Source organism: Rhinoderma darwinii, chromosome 3, assembly GCF_050947455.1.
Source record: "Rhinoderma darwinii isolate aRhiDar2 chromosome 3, aRhiDar2.hap1, whole genome shotgun sequence".
NCBI lineage: Eukaryota > Metazoa > Chordata > Amphibia > Anura > Rhinodermatidae > Rhinoderma > Rhinoderma darwinii.
Genome location: NC_134689.1, coordinates 280,665,350 through 280,681,507, shown reverse-complemented (window position 1 = coordinate 280,681,507; position 16,158 = coordinate 280,665,350).

Below are 16,158 nucleotides of genomic sequence, written 5' to 3'. Positions count from 1 at the left end.
ACAGTGGTGTCACCACTGTTGTACCCATGTGGTCTAAACCGTAGCACCAACTGTAAAATGAACACAAAATTGTTCATACACTTGTGTCTCCCCCATAGAATTACCTACATGATGTTGTGCTGCTCTTAACTCTGCTAACTCACAAGTAAGGCTCCATGCACACAACTGTGCCCGTAATTACAACCCGTAATTATGGGCACAGCCGTCCGCAGACAGCCATCCGTATTTATGGGCCGTACCCCCATTATAAAGTATGGGAGCACGGTCCGTCAAATAAAAAAATAGGACATTTTTTTCGGCAAGTTCCTACGGCATGAACTCCTCCTCATTCCTCTTCTTATGCCCACCCACCGCCAAAAACTGGCCCGTCCTGAATGTGGAACTGAGATAGCGCGCATGCACCTGTCATGTAAGGTCCAATACCCTTCCCTGCTTTGTCCGGGCCTCAAATCTAGTTACTGCCCATGTGCCGCTATGGTATCCCGTTGTGCGTATGCACCAGAACAGGACATTGATGCGCAAGCACGGGATTTCATGTGTGCTGGGGGGAGGCGAGGATCTGTCAATCAAAAGGAGGTGGGTTTAACTCGGAAAGGCTTGAGGAATAAAGATATGACTCTTTTTAAACGAAGATATGACTCTTATGCTCATTAGCATACAGCACGGGAACACTAAAAAACTGAATACAAAGGCAAAGAGCTACTTAGAAGATAACTACATGTTACATAAAAATGATTTTTCACCCAATTCCACCAGGTATTGCTGGTGAAATGCTGGTGACTGGTTTCCTTTAAATCTAGCTGTTCCTGTGCCAAACTGTGCAAAGATCAGCATTACAGATTGGATCACAGGTGTACTGCATTCTGGGTCAGTGTCATAAATCCAGGGTTATCCCTAAGTTCTGAACAAAAATTTGGCATCAGTTTGGGTAGTTGGTAGTCGCATAAAAGAGTCGTACATGGCTCCAGAGCCACATTGTGGCTACCATGGCTGTTTTATCTAATCATCACAGCTCACAATAGAAAATATCATCCAGTTGTCAACCCGATCTTCAGGATCATCTCTCAGGCTCCATGCACATGACTGTGCCTGTAATTACGTCCCGTAATTACGGGCACAGACGGCCGCGGACCGCTGGCCGTATTTACGGGCCGTGCTCCCATTCTAAAATATGGGAGCACGCTCCGTAAAATGAAAAAACAGGACATGTCCTATTATTTTAGGCAAGTTCCTACGGCACGGACACCTTCCCGTAAAAATACGGGAAGGTGTCCGTTGGCCATAGAAACGAATGGGCCCATAATTACGGACCGTAATTATGGCCCGTAATTACGGGCGATTTTACAGTCATGTGCATGGGGCCTTACTGAGGCTGATTTTGCTAAACGTGTGTGGCAGTTTCATGATAATTGATTACTTATTTGCTGTTTAAAATCTGTAATTGTTGTATTTACATCAGCTGCAATTCCGTAGAATGTTATTCGTATGCTGTTTCACTAAGATCTCCAGTCTCTAAGAATAAAAAAAGGCCCTGATCGTTTTTTCTTCTTCACCAAACTTTACACTTGGCTCTTTGCATTTGGCCAAGTAGTAGTCTACTAGCATTCACCTAACATAGGTTTTTCTGTCAGAATGAAGGATGGTGAATCAAAATTTCTACTGCCTCAGCGTCAATAGACAATCTGCTTTATACTACTTCATTTGTTTCTCACTATATATGGTGATCTTAGACTTGTAGGATGTAGCCATCTTTATCTTGTCTCACCGCATTAAATAAACAGTGGCAAGAAACGTTAAAGAGGCTCTGTCACCACATTATAAGTGCCCTATCTCCTACATAATCTGATCGGCGGTGTAATGTAGGTAACAACAGTGGTAAAGAGAACTGTATGACGCTGACCAATCAGTGACCAATCAGCGTCATACACTTCTCTCCATTCATGTTCATTTGTACTCAGCACAGCGTAATCTCGCAAGATCATGCTGTGCTGTCACATACACCCACATTAACTTTACTGAAGTGTCTTGAGAGTGAGTAGAGATTGCCTCCAGCCAGGACGCGATGTCAATTCACACTCCAGATATTTGGGTAAAGTTTTTGTGGGACTTACTCACACAGCACGCTGTGCTGTCATTCACAGCGTGATCTCGCGAGATCACGCTATGCTGTGATTAAGTCCCACACAAACTTTACAGAAGTGTCGGGAGTGTGAATAGACATCGCGTCCTGGCTGGAGGCAATGTCTATTCACTCTCAAGACACTTCAGTAAAGTTAATGTGAGTGTATGTGACAGCACAGTGTGATCTCGCGAGATCACGCTGTGCTGAGTACAAATGGACATGAATGGAGAGAAGTGTGTGACGCTGATTGGTCAGGGTCATACACTCCTCTTTACAACGCCCACTTGGTAAAAAGGTAAAAAAATGCCCAGTTGTCTATTTAGAAACTAATTAGCATAAATCGAAAATTGCTCATATCTTGCTCAAAAATGATTGTTTTCCAAAATAAAAACCACTGTTGTTATCTACATTACATTGCCGATCAGATTATGTAGGAGATAGGGCACTTATAATCTGGTGACAGAGCCTCTTTATCTATACATTTTCAATGACTTTTCAATGCTTTTGTTGTGTGATATCACGCTGCAGCAAGTTATCAGAGTCAAGATAAACTTGGCTACATCTGTATGTTAAAGTACCAGTCAGACATGAATCACACTTTGGTCAAGAAATAATTTTATTGTATACTATAACCCTTGGCAGGGGCGTAGCTAGGGGGGGCAGGTGGGGCATGTGTTCCGGGTACAAATAAGAGGGAATGTGGCGGGGCCACACCATCCTTGACGGCAGCCTGCTGCCTCTCTGATGGGGTGGCGGCGCCACTGAAACCAGCCGCCGCCACCCCCTCCTGCACTATAGGCGATGAATGGCCATTCAGCACCTTTCACCGAGTCAAGCGGCGCGATTACTTCTTTGCGCCTCTTGCGTCTTTGAAAGGCACTGACTGACAGGGCAGAATGACTTGCCCTGTCAATCAGCGCCTTTCAACGACGCAAGCGGCGCAATGACATCATTGCGCTGCTTGCATTGTTCAACCCCAGCAGACCTGCTCAGAAGAGAGTAGATCTGCATTGCCACCGGACGGCATGGGAATGGGATTAAGGTGAATATGTAAAGTTGTTTTTTTTATACTAATAAAAATGTGAGTGACATTATCTACAGGGGGGCTCTATCTACAGGGGTTGGCTCTATCTTACAGGGGGGCTATATACAGGGGTGGGCTATATATGGAACACTATAGAGGGAGCTATATGTGAGGCACTATATACAGCGGGGCTATATACAGGGGTGGGCTATATGTGGAGCAGTATAGGGGGAACTATATGTGAAGCTCTATCTACAGGGGGGCTATATACAGGGGTGGGCTATATGTGGAGCACTATAAAGGGAGCTATATGTGAGGCACTATACACGGGGGCTATATACAGGGGTAGGCTATATCTGTAGAACTATAGGGGGAGCTATATGTTAAGCACTATATACAGGGGTGGGCTATATGTGGAGCACTATTTATAGGGGAGATATATGCAGGGCACTATCTACAGGGGTGGGCTGTATGTTGGACACTATATTTAGGGGTGGGCTATATCTACAGGGGGAGCTATATATGGGGGTGGACTATATATGGAGCACTATAGGGGGAGCTGTATGTGAGGCACTATATACGGGGGTGAACCATATTTGGAGTACTATTTATAGGGGGAGATATATGTAGGGCACTATGTACAGGGGTGGGCTATAAGTTGGACACTATATACAGTGGTGGGCTATATGTGGGGCACTATCTACAGGAGGGGCTACATGTGGGACACTATATTCAGAGGGGACTATATATGGGGCACTATATACAGGGGGGCTGTATGTGGGACACTATCTACAGGGGGCTGTATGTGGGGCACTATCTACAGGGGATCTATGGGGGCCACGGTGTGTGTATGGTGCTATTATAATTAGAGGTGCAGTGTATGGCACTATTATATTAAGGGGCACAGTGTCTAGCACCATGAGAACTTTATCTTTGTTTATAGGTGCAGAAATGTTTGAAAAGTGAGAAGTTGAAGACATCTGTGTTGCAAACTGCAGAAATGGCCTGTGGCCAGGAGAAGTCATCATAGCGGTCTGGACCAGATGGAGAAGAAAAGAGAAAAATAACAACTTGAATCTGATGTCACCTGTGAGTCACTTAATGTAAATGTTTATTTCCCCTCTAATCAAGCACTGTAGTCACTGTATGATCAGCAGCGAGATGATGGGTGGTATGATTTTTTTGTGTGAAACAGCGTCTCCCAGCATATCCTTACTATTGTTTGGGCCATACTGGGAGCTGTATACAGTTTAGTGAAAACCTATACGGCAGGGCTTGCACTAAATTGAGCTGTATTTGTGCTGGTGTTGTATTCATGTACTGAGCTTGGTTCTAGTGCTGTATATATGTACTGAGCTTGGTTCTGGTGTTGTATATATGTAGGAGATAGGGCACTTATAATGTGGTGACAGTGTAATGGATATGCCTGACACAGCTTCTTTGTCGACGCCCATGATTAATCAGCCTGCATCTGTGCCTAGGTCTGTTAGAGTGACTCGATCTGCTACCACTCAGGCTGGGAGGCTGAGGAGTGGGAGAACCTATCACAGCCTGGCCAGACGGAGCTAGCTCCCGCCCTCTGTTTATTTATAACTTAATTTCCTGATCCTCCTTTGCCTGTGATTCTGTCCTATTTCCTGGCCCTGCTGCTCCTGCTTGTTTTATTGTCCTCTGCTTCAAATTGACCCTGGCTTACTGACTACTCTTCTGCTCTGCGCTTGGTACATCGTACACTCCTGGTTTGACTCGGCTTGTTCACTACTCTTGTTGCTCACGGTGTTGCCGTGGGCAACGGCCCCATTTAGCTTCTGTGTACCCTTGTCTGTTGGTCTGTCGTGCACTTATTGAGCGTAGGGACCGTCGCCCAGTTGTACGCCGTCGCCTAGGATGGGCCGTGCAAGTAGGCAGGGACTGAGTGACGGGTAGATTAGGTCTCACCTGTCTGTCTCCCTACCCCGTCATTACAGACAGAGCCTCTTTATCTTGACTTTTTCAATGACTTTTGAATGCTTTTGTTGTGTGTTATCACGCTGCAGCAAGTTATCAGAGTCAAGATACACTTGGCTACATCTGTATGTTAAAGTACCAGTGGTTCTGGTGCTGTATATATGTACTGAGCTGTGTTCTGGTGCTGTATATATGTAATGAGCTTTGTTCTGGGGCTGTATATATGTAATGAGCTTTGTTTTGGTGCTGTATATATGTACTCAGCATTGTTCTGGTGCCGTATATATGTATGAGCTTGGTTCTGGTACTGTATTTATGTAATGAATGAGCTTTGTTCTGGTTTTGTATATAGAACCATATTGCTTGTAAAATGTACAAATGGCTTTATGCTCAACTTACATTAAAAAAAATATGGAAAAAAAAAAGGAGATGTCGGGAAAGAGGTTCGGGGGGGGGGGGGGTTGTGCCAAACTGAATCTTTCCCCCTGGGTGCTGGAGAACTTAGCTACACCTCTGACGCTTGGTACCCTCAGTAGGTAAGTTATGAACTGAGGCGTGGGATCTTGACCCCGCAGAAGTTGCTCCTTGGATCTGCAGTTCACGGTGGGGCTACCCACTCCCTTGCAGAATTCCAAATAGTAAGAGCTATACCCCATGATCTATTTTCTGCGCTGCAGAATTTGTAGGATTGTGTGCACCTCCATGGGTCCCAGCCTTAGAGAGTTGCTACCTTTTGTGGAACAAAAGCACTCAGTTGGCAGTTGTCGGGCTGACCAACTGCCCACGTATCAGTACTCACAAACATGGGGTGAGTTTTAAGACAAGAAAAGTCCAGTGCACTGAGCAGGCGGTCTAAACCTGCAGTTGAAACTGCCCCTCTATCTGTAATAGATTACTGGGATGGCAGAAATTGAAACAGTGGTATAATGCAATCAACTGGCAGAGTATTATAACTTTGAAATGCAAATACAATTCTTGCTCTGTAAAAGGTCACATAAATGCACAGAAGGAAACAGTGGGAAGATGTTGAAAAGTATAGACAGGGGCGTAACTAGGAAAGACTGGGCCACATAGCAAACTTTTGACTGGGGCCCCCCCTCCGCTGGGGCCCCCTGTAGATAACGCCTTACAGCCCCCCTGTAGATAACACTATACAGCCCCCTGTAGATAACGTCTTACAGCCCCAAATCCCCCCTGTAGATAACGCCATACAGCCCCCTGTAGATAATGCCATACAGCCCCCTGTAGATAACGCCATACAGCCCCCCCTGTAGATAACGCCATACAGCCTTCTGTAGATAACGTCTTACAGCCCCAAATCCCCGCTGTAGATAACGCCATACAGCCCCCCTGTAGATAACACCATACAGCCCCCTGTAGATAATGCCATACAGACCCCCCTGTAGATAACGCCATACAGACCCCCTGTAGATAACGCCATACAGCCCCCCTGTAGATAATGTCTTACAGCCCCAAATCCCCCCTGTAGATAACGCCATACAGTCCCCCCTGTAGATAACACCATACAGCCCCCCTGTAGATAACGCCATACAGACCCCCTGTAGATAACGCCATACAGCCCCCTGTAGATAACACATACAGCCCCGTGTAGATAACGCCATACAGCCCCCCAGTAGATAACGCCATACAGCCCCCCTGTAGATAACGCCATACAGACCCCCTGTAGATAACGCCATACAGCCCCCCTGTAGATAACACCATACAGCCCCGTGTAGATAACGCCATACAGCCCCCCTGTAGATAACACCATACAGCCCCCCTGTAGATAACGCCATACAGACCCCCTGTAGATAACGCCATACAGCCCCCTGTAGATAACACATACAGCCCCGTGTAGATAACGCCATACAGCCCCCCAGTAGATAACGCCATACAGCCCCCCTGTAGATAACGCCATACAGACCCCCTGTAGATAACGCCATACAGCCCCCCTGTAGATAACACCATACAGCCCCGTGTAGATAACGCCATACAGCCCCCCTGTAGATAACGCCATACAGCCCCCCTGTAGATAACGCCATACAGCCTTCTGTAGATAACGTCTTACAGCCCCAAATCCCCGCTGTAGATAACACCATACAGCCCCCCTGTGGATAACACCATACAGCCCCCTGTAGATAACGCCATATAGACCCCCTGTAGATAACGCCACACAGCCCCCTGTAGATAATGTCTTACAGCCCGAAATGCCCCCTGTAGATAACGCCATACAGCCCCCCTGTAGATAACAGCATACAGCCCCCCTGTAGATAACGCCATACAGACCCCCCTGTAGATAACACCATACAGCCCCCCCTGTAGATAACGCCATACAGACTCCCTGTAGATAACGCCTTACAGCCCCCCTGTAGATAACACATACAGCCCCCCCCTGTAGATAACACCATACAGCCCCCTGTAGATAATGCCATACAGCCCCCCCTGTAGATGACGCTATACAGCCCCCCTGTAGATAAAACCATACAGCCCCCTGTAGATAACACCATACAGACCCCCCCTGTAGATAACGCCATACAGACCCCCCCTGTAGATAACGCCATACAGACCCCCCCTGTAGATACTGCCATACAGTACCCCCCTGTAGATAACGCCATACAGCCCCCCTGTAGATAAAGCCATACAGCCCCCTCTGTAGATAACGCCATACAGCCCGCCTGTAGATAACGTCCTACAGCCCGAAATGCCCCCTGTAGATAACGCCATACAGCCCCCCTGTAGATAACAGCATACAGCCCCCCTGTATATAACGCCATACAGACCCCCCTGTAGATAACGCCATACAGACCCCCTGTAGATAATGCCATACAGCCCCCTGTAAATAACATCTTACAGCCCCAAATCCCCCCTGTAGATAACGCCATACAGTCCCCCTGTAGATAACACCATACAGGCCCCTGTAGATAACGCCATACAGCCCCCCTGTAGATAATGTCTTACTGCCCCAAATCCCCCCTGTAGATAACGCCATACAGCCCCCTGTAGATAACACCATACAGCCCCCCTGTAGATAACGCCATACAGACCCCCTGTAGATAACGCCATACAGCCCCCTGTAAATAACATCTTACAGCCCCAAATCCCCCCTGTAGATAACGCCATACAGTCCCCCTGTAGATAACACCATACAGCCCCCCTGTAGATAACGCCATACAGACCCCCCTGTAGATAACGCCATACAGCCCCACTGTAGATAACACATACAGCCCCCCCTGTTGATAACACCATACAGCCCCCTGTAGATAATGTCATACAGCCCCCCCTGTAGATTACGCTATACAGCCCCCTGTACATAACACCATACAGCCCCCCTTGTAGATAACGCCATCCAGACCCCCCGGTAGATAACGCCATACAGACCCCCCCTGTAGATAACGCCATACAGTACCCCCTGTAGATAACGCCATACAGGGCCCCCCTGTAGATAACGCCATACAGACCCCCCCTGTAGATAACACCATACAGACCCCCCCCTGCAGATAACGCCATACAGACACCCCCTGTAGATAGCACCATACAAACGCCCCCTGTAGAAAACGCCATACAGACCACCCTGTAGATAACGCCATACAGACCCCCCCTGTAGATAACGCCATACAGACCCCCCTGTAGATAACACCATACAGAACCCCCCTGTATATAACTCCATACAGACCCCCTGTAGATAACGCCATATAGACCCCCCTGTAGATAACGCCATATAGCCCCCCCAAAAAAAATTCAAACGGCCTATAGTTTGTCCTACAGAAGACATTCATGTGTGATCGCTAGCAGCGATGAGGAGAACGGGGGACCGAAAGTCCCCCGAAGTTCTCCATGACAAACCTCGGACTTCCGGCGTCTGTGCAGTTCAATAAAAATGAAAGGAGCGCTGGTCACGAATTTGCGCACAAGCGCGACCGATGCACAAATCATTTCTATGGAGCTGCAGACAGACCCCGGAAGTCCGAGGTTTGTCATGGAGAACTTCAGGGGACTTTTGGTACCCTGTTCTCCTTATCGCTGGGCGTCCCTGTGGATAGGGGATGCATGTCTTTTGTAGGAACAACCCCTTCAGTGGCGTCGCGCTGTAGCAGCCATAGCAGCTGCTAGCGGAGCCTCCGGCCATGGGGGGGCCCGTGCTTGCGGGTGGCACGGGCCCCCTCATGCTGCGGACCCCGTAGCAGCCGCTATGGCTGCTATAGCGGTAGTTACGCCACTGAGTATAGAAGCAATCAAGTTTTCCCTTGGGGTTTGGGCAAAGTTCCAAAGAGGAGGAGGATTTTGTCTCACTCACTTAACAGTGTGATTGAACTGAAGAAGTCATAAAAGTCCTATTACATGGCCAGATATGGGCCATGAAAATGAGCGCCGATCAAAGAGATAGCTCGTTGATTGGCGCTCATCTGCTCTTTTCACAAAAAGCAATGATTGGTTAAGGATATGGAAAAGCGATCGTTACTACGATCATTCGTCCCCATACATTTTCATCATGTTTACACAGAGAGATGTGCTGCCGACAACGATAATATTTAATGCTGCATAAATGAGCAGATCAGCCGATGGACGCTCGTTTACCCAATAATTGGTCCATGTAATGAGGCTGTATTACTCTCAGACCCTACCACTGACTGAACATCCCCTGTAGCCTGGGGATATCTCTACTTCTGGGCAGAAATTTTCAGGGTGTACAGCCTGTGTCCAAGCTATATTAGGCTCTCTGACAATGGCCAGTCGTTACAGAGTACCAGCAACCTCCTACTCCAGCTGCTCTCATTCCCTCTTCTCAACTGATACTCCCTGCTCTGCCTCCCCTCTCCTCAACTGTCACTCTCCTCCCTCTTACCCTAACACAATGCATGGGATGTCAGCTCTGCTCACCTTCTTTACCTGTATCATCGGTCTTTCAGCTGCTATACAGGAACAATCGCCCTCTTGATTACAGTACAATATTACTCAGAGCTGTTGCCAAGCTTGTCACAGCGGTACAGAGGTTAATCTCTGCTGCCCATAAAGCCTGTGGCAATAAGCTGCGCCTTGGACTCTGCTACACTAATTTTAACACAAGTCCCTCTTACATACATGTGGCCATTTGGCTATGGAAACATAATCTATGAAGCTCCTAAAATTTGGAACCTATGGCTATTTTGGCTTCCAGAGGCAATTTGAAGATCAGCATTGATTAGTACAAGCCTGAACAGATCACTATTAAGAGATATACACTTCAGCCCTTGGAGGTCCCATTTAGTGAGCTGGTAGGACCACTTCGCTTCATGGTTTAACTGTTGTTGTGCCTAGTCAACTTCTGTATACATTTGCCTATTATTTTGTTTTATCAAAAAAATACTTTCAAAAAATGCAGCAGAAAATGACTTCTGGATATAGAATGAACTCAAACTAGAGTAAACATATGATCTAAATAAATACACAGAACTAGAAATAATTGTATTCGGCAGACTTTTCGAAAGGTAAAGTGAATTTATTTTTTCGTAATGCCAGTGGCTACAGGTACAGTGTTTTGGTCGTGAGACCTTCATCGGGTACTGAGCCGTACTGGGGACTGGTTTAACGATTTAGCTGGCGCTGAATCTATAATGTTGGCTTACCGCTCTCTGAGCTGCCACAGGTACCCTATATGAACTATAGACTCTGACCTGCGCCCTGTTGGCCAGCTGCCATACCGCCAAGACGGTACGGCCCAGTGGGTCCATGAACCCTACAGGGCGCAGGTCAGAGTCTATAGTTCATATAGGGTACCTGTGGCAGCTCGGACAGTAGCAAGGCAGGCTTGGCAGGAACTAGTCAGCATGTAGACGTGAGGCGTGGGGAAGCAGAACAGGCGTGGTATACAGCACGGCTACAGCTCAGCGCGGCACTAGATCAGGATACAGGTTACAGGATACAGGAACAGGGAACAGTGGGAGCAGGAAACACTAGGGGACACTTTGCAAGACAAACTTGGAATACGACAACAACGCTCAGGCGTGGGAGGATGTGGCTGGGACATTCTTATAGCCAAGGGTGCTCTGGGAGCAATTAGCTCAATCTCCAATATGTTTGCGCTCTGGCTTCTTAAGTCTGGACTGAGCTCGTGAGCGCACCCTGGTGGTCACTGTGAAGCAGGATGGCCATATGTGCAGACATCTCTTGAGAGAAGGGTGTCGACTGTATGGAAGGAGTTCGTGGTCAGTGACCACGGACGTTACAGCTGCCACTGTATGAAATTCTCATTACCACATTCTTCAGTCCACCATATCTTGCTTGCAACTTCCACCTGACTTTCCAACAAAAACAGTAGAACTGTGACAAATAGGCCCGGTTGGATTTAATAAAAAATGACTCTTCGCTTGAAACTTTTCCCAAGGCCTGAAATTAAAAATTTCCACCTAAAATTAGGCCAATACCTATAAAAAGCACTAAACCCCCGCTTTGCAAAGAGTCATCCTTAGCACTCAGAAGAGAAAAAACTACATATGGAGGACACCTCTAGGGAACCACGGCCGAAGGTTTGCCCTTCACTTGTATTTAGAAGGCTAATAAAAGTTTTACACCAAGATGTTTTCAAAAGTTTACATGGTTGACATATGTACAAGAGAGAGAAAAAAAACTACAGATAAATAAAGGATGCAATAAAAAATAAATCAACTTAATCAAACACGGTAAGCAGTTAAATAAAACATCAAATAAAATACTGCACATTGAAAACAGAGGAAAAGTTTCTGCCATTTTTTCTATTGAGAGATAAAGGAATAGACAATGAGACAGGAGGTTTTATATCTTCATGAACCCTACCCTCTCCCCAAAAACATATTTCACACAGACAGACTTCTACTTCTAGAAGGGGAACGACTCCGACCTAAATCCATGCAATTAAATATAGACAATAACTAAGCAGGATTTTAAGGTTGCCCTCCCAAAGTTATATCTCCCATCGCTTAGTACTCCCGGGGGCTCACTCTGTGGAAATGCATCAAAAACATCACATTTTGTTTAAGTTTCTCTATGGAGATTCCACAGGTGTTTGCTAGATATTTTGCCCCTGTCAGGAATAGAATTTGGCTTAAAATAGCTAAATTCATTAATTAGAAGTAGTGATGATATAGTGTATACTAGAAAAAGTATCCGGCGCTGCCCAGATATAAAGTGTCTGTTTGTGTGTACATTGGATTTGTTCCAAGGGTGCCCAGGAGGCCAATTCATGCCCTCATTTTTGTTTATGGGAAAATTGCTAGTAGCCCTATATACCCCGGCAGTTACACACTGTTTATTTCATTTTAACCTCCTAAATACCTAACAGATAAACTGGTAGGAGATGAAGTCATAAGACAGACAGAGGGAGCTGATAAATGACATTGACAGTTTTATTGCCAGGTGCATAGACATAAAGTTTTTAACCTGATCCAACTCTGGAGCAGGCAACATACAATTGTCCATGCAAGATACAATGGCAACTTCATTGATAGTTGTAGCATTGAACCTGCCTGGATGACCTTATGATTATCTTAGGGCATTTTTTCAATTGCTGCCTTAAACAGATGGACATAAGGATTATGTTGATGTAGCATCTCCTGTAATTTAAGTATTGTTTCCTGCTTTGTAGCTGGGCAATTTCCATAGCGGCATTAGCCACTACGTGATCATCACCCATAAATTATGTCTGCAGGAATGCATGTTTCCGATTCTCTACTGGCAAAAGAGATCCAATGAGATGGGATATCTGCCCTTGTATCTTACATGTGGGCATGAAACCACTTTCTCTGACTTCAGTTGCTCCAAATGAAGTCATATAAAAGCAGTTGCTATAACTTTGGATTTTGCTAAGAAAATCTTTTGATTCAAGGCTATTGACTGTAAGTCATTCCCTGCCTAAGCGTAGTTTGTATTTCCCATGTTAGTCTTTGAAAATGGTCCCGTAGTATTATCCTGTTCCCATGTGTTCCCGTGCCCTACTGCCTGTTCCTGTATCCTGTGCTGTGTTGGTTCCTGAGCCCTATCGAGTGTTGGGGTCGTGTTCTGTCATCGGTCACATCTGCTGTCATACACCACGTCTGGTGTCATCTACCATGCCTGATATCCTCCGCCATGTGTGGCATCCCCTGCCATCTACAGTTCCAGCTACTGCGACTGTCTATTCAGGTACCCTTGTGCTGTCTATTCGACTACTCAGGTACCCTTGTGCTGAACTTTGTATTTATTGGGTACTCTGTTATTTGGCCAGCTGCCTCCCCACTACGGTGGTGCAGCCTAGTGGGTCCACATACCCACAGATCGTGACAGTAAGCAATGACTTGAGTGGCAAGTCTGGTATCTGAGTTATGGCCCCTCAATGTGCGGGTGTCCTATATGCTAACTACACTGATTCTCCCAAGGTGGAGCCAACTTCACAGCCTCTGACGCAGTCAAATCAATGCGAGGCAGCTTCAAACCCATTCTAAACATTTCACCCAGCGTGTTCTCACAAAGTAAGGTTGTTCTGGTGAGATAAAGATGTGTCTGTCTGGTCTGAAGCGTAGTTTGTATTTCCCATGTTAGTCTTTGAAAATGGTCCCGTACTATTATCCTGTTCCCATGTGTTCCCGTGCCCTACTGCCTGTTCCTGTATCCTGTGCTGTGTTGGTTCCTGAGCCCCATCGAGTGTTGGGGTCGTGTTCTGTCATCGGTCACATCTGCTGTCATACACCACGTCTGGTGTCATCTACCATGCCTGATATCCTCCGCCATGTGTGGCATCCCCTGCCATCTACAGTTCCAGCTACTGCGACTGTCTATTCAGGTACCCTTGTGCTGTCTATTCGACTACTCAGGTACCCTTGTGCTGAACTTTGTATTTATTGGGTACTCTGTTATTTGGCCAGCTGCCTCCCCACTACGGTGGTGCAGCCTAGTGGGTCCACATACCCACAGATCGTGACAGTAAGCAATGACTTGAGTGGCAAGTCTGGTATCTGAGTTATGGCCCCTCAATGTGCGGGTGTCCTATATGCTAACTACACTGATTCTCCCAAGGTGGAGCCAACTTCACAGCCTCTGACGCAGTCAAATCAATGCGAGGCAGCTTCAAACCCATTCTAAACATTTCACCCAGCGTGTTCTCACAAGGTAAGGTTGTTCTGGTGAGATAAAGATGTGTCTGTCTGGTCTGAAGCTGCCTTGCACTGATTGGACAGCGTTGGAGGCTGTGAAGCTGGCTCTGACTCGGGAGAAGCAGTGTAGTTCATGCCCTCACAACCAATCTTTGTTGGCTAAAGGCTATATTTGGATCATAATCGAAAGCAGCATCATGCATGAAAGCCCACTCATTGGCACACTGAACAGCATGATATGCTCTATCAGTTTGCTTTCTGGCCTGGGTTTGGGCAGGAGCCTCTGCGCTTCTGAGAGCCATCTGTCTAATCTGTTGCTGAGAAAGCCAGAGTTTGCTGAGGAGTTTTAGCAGCTCGAGCAGCAGTATAATGCATTTGATCAGCTTGCAGCCGGGCAAGAGTTTGCTGAGGAGTCACTGCAGCTCGTGATACAGTTTTCCCCCTGGCCATTGCAAATTAAAGCTAACAGTTAGTTGAATTCAGCGTTGCTAAGTTTAAATCCTGAAGGTGTATTGGCTGTCATCTAAGCCACGTGCAATAGAGTTTACAAACGTGAAATTAAAATCTCATGGCCAGAGAGGCTATAAGCCTCCACTGGACTTGGTTTTCTTTTTCAAGATTTCTTAGTGGGTCCAAAGGATCCTACTGAAGTTAAGAAGATCAACTGGCAGTTGCTGCCCCCCTTCAAGATTTATGACTGAAAACATATGTGCCCAAAAAGCAGGAGATATATTGGGGGATTATTTATTTAAACTGGTGTAAAAGAAAAATGAGGCAGTTTCCCATAGCAACCAATCAGATTCCAGCTTTTATCTTTTCAAGGCCCCTTTAAAAATGAAAGTAGTAATCTGATTGGTTGCTATAGGCAACCAATCCCCTGAACATAGTCGACTACGCCATTGATTCCCTAAAAATAACGGAACCCTTGCACAACGGAGACAAACGGAAACCATTGGCATCAGATCTGTCACCATTGAAATCAATGGTGATGGAAACGGAAACCTATGGTTTCCGTTTGTGTCAGTCAGGATTCCGCCCCGACGGAAAACTCTGATGGAATGTCGGAATGGTACCATGGCGCAGATATGAACAAAGCTTTACCCGGTTTCGCACAGGTCTATTTGTTTAATGTTTGTGTGTGTGGTTAAAAATTTAGTTTCCTACTGATATGAAGCCAACATATCCAATAAAGTCCAAGTGCAGGGTTCCTTTTGATTGGTGTGAAAGAGAATGAGAATTTATGAGAATGCTGAAATCCAGTATAGGTACAGTGTAGTATAGTTGCAGTCCGTTCACGGCGAGTAAAGGAAGATGGCTGGATTGTTAAGGAAACCCGGTGTAAAACAAAAATGACTGGGTTGCTATGAGAATCTGGTGTAAAACTGTGTTTATGTCAGGGAGGCTAAGAATGAAGAACCTGCGAGCTTCTATTAGCTAATACAGGTCATCTGATGTGATATAAGGGAGACCCTTGATGTGGAAGCCAGGGGTGCCATATTTGCTTTTGTATTGCAATTTTTTGTGAATATGTCTGTTTGGTGCAGATTAGTCCAGTCGTTTGGTCGTGCATAAAGAACAGACGACAGAAATACATTTTTATATACAGTATTTAAACATATTTCTTGGTTGTAGGTGCTATAGGTACAAACTGGAGAGCTATTGGTTCCTCTAGCTCAAAAAGCTACTAGGAAGTTTCAGTGTATCCCCTGTGTTTTGTGAAGTGTGGGTTAGTTGCAATCGATAGATGGAACTGTCCTATATTTACTTTTCCTGTTTGCTAGAAATAAAAAGGCTAAAAACTGAAAATCACAAGAGTCTTCCTCAACACCCTTGTGACTGATTGTGTATAGGAGAAAGGGTAGATCCAGCGCTGTTGTAATTAAAAAGAAACTATTTCCAAGTTTTAATTGTATCCATTTAAAATAGGATCGATGGCAAAGTAATAATGATGTCCTAGAATGCCAAGAGTGTAGAATTGGGGTAGA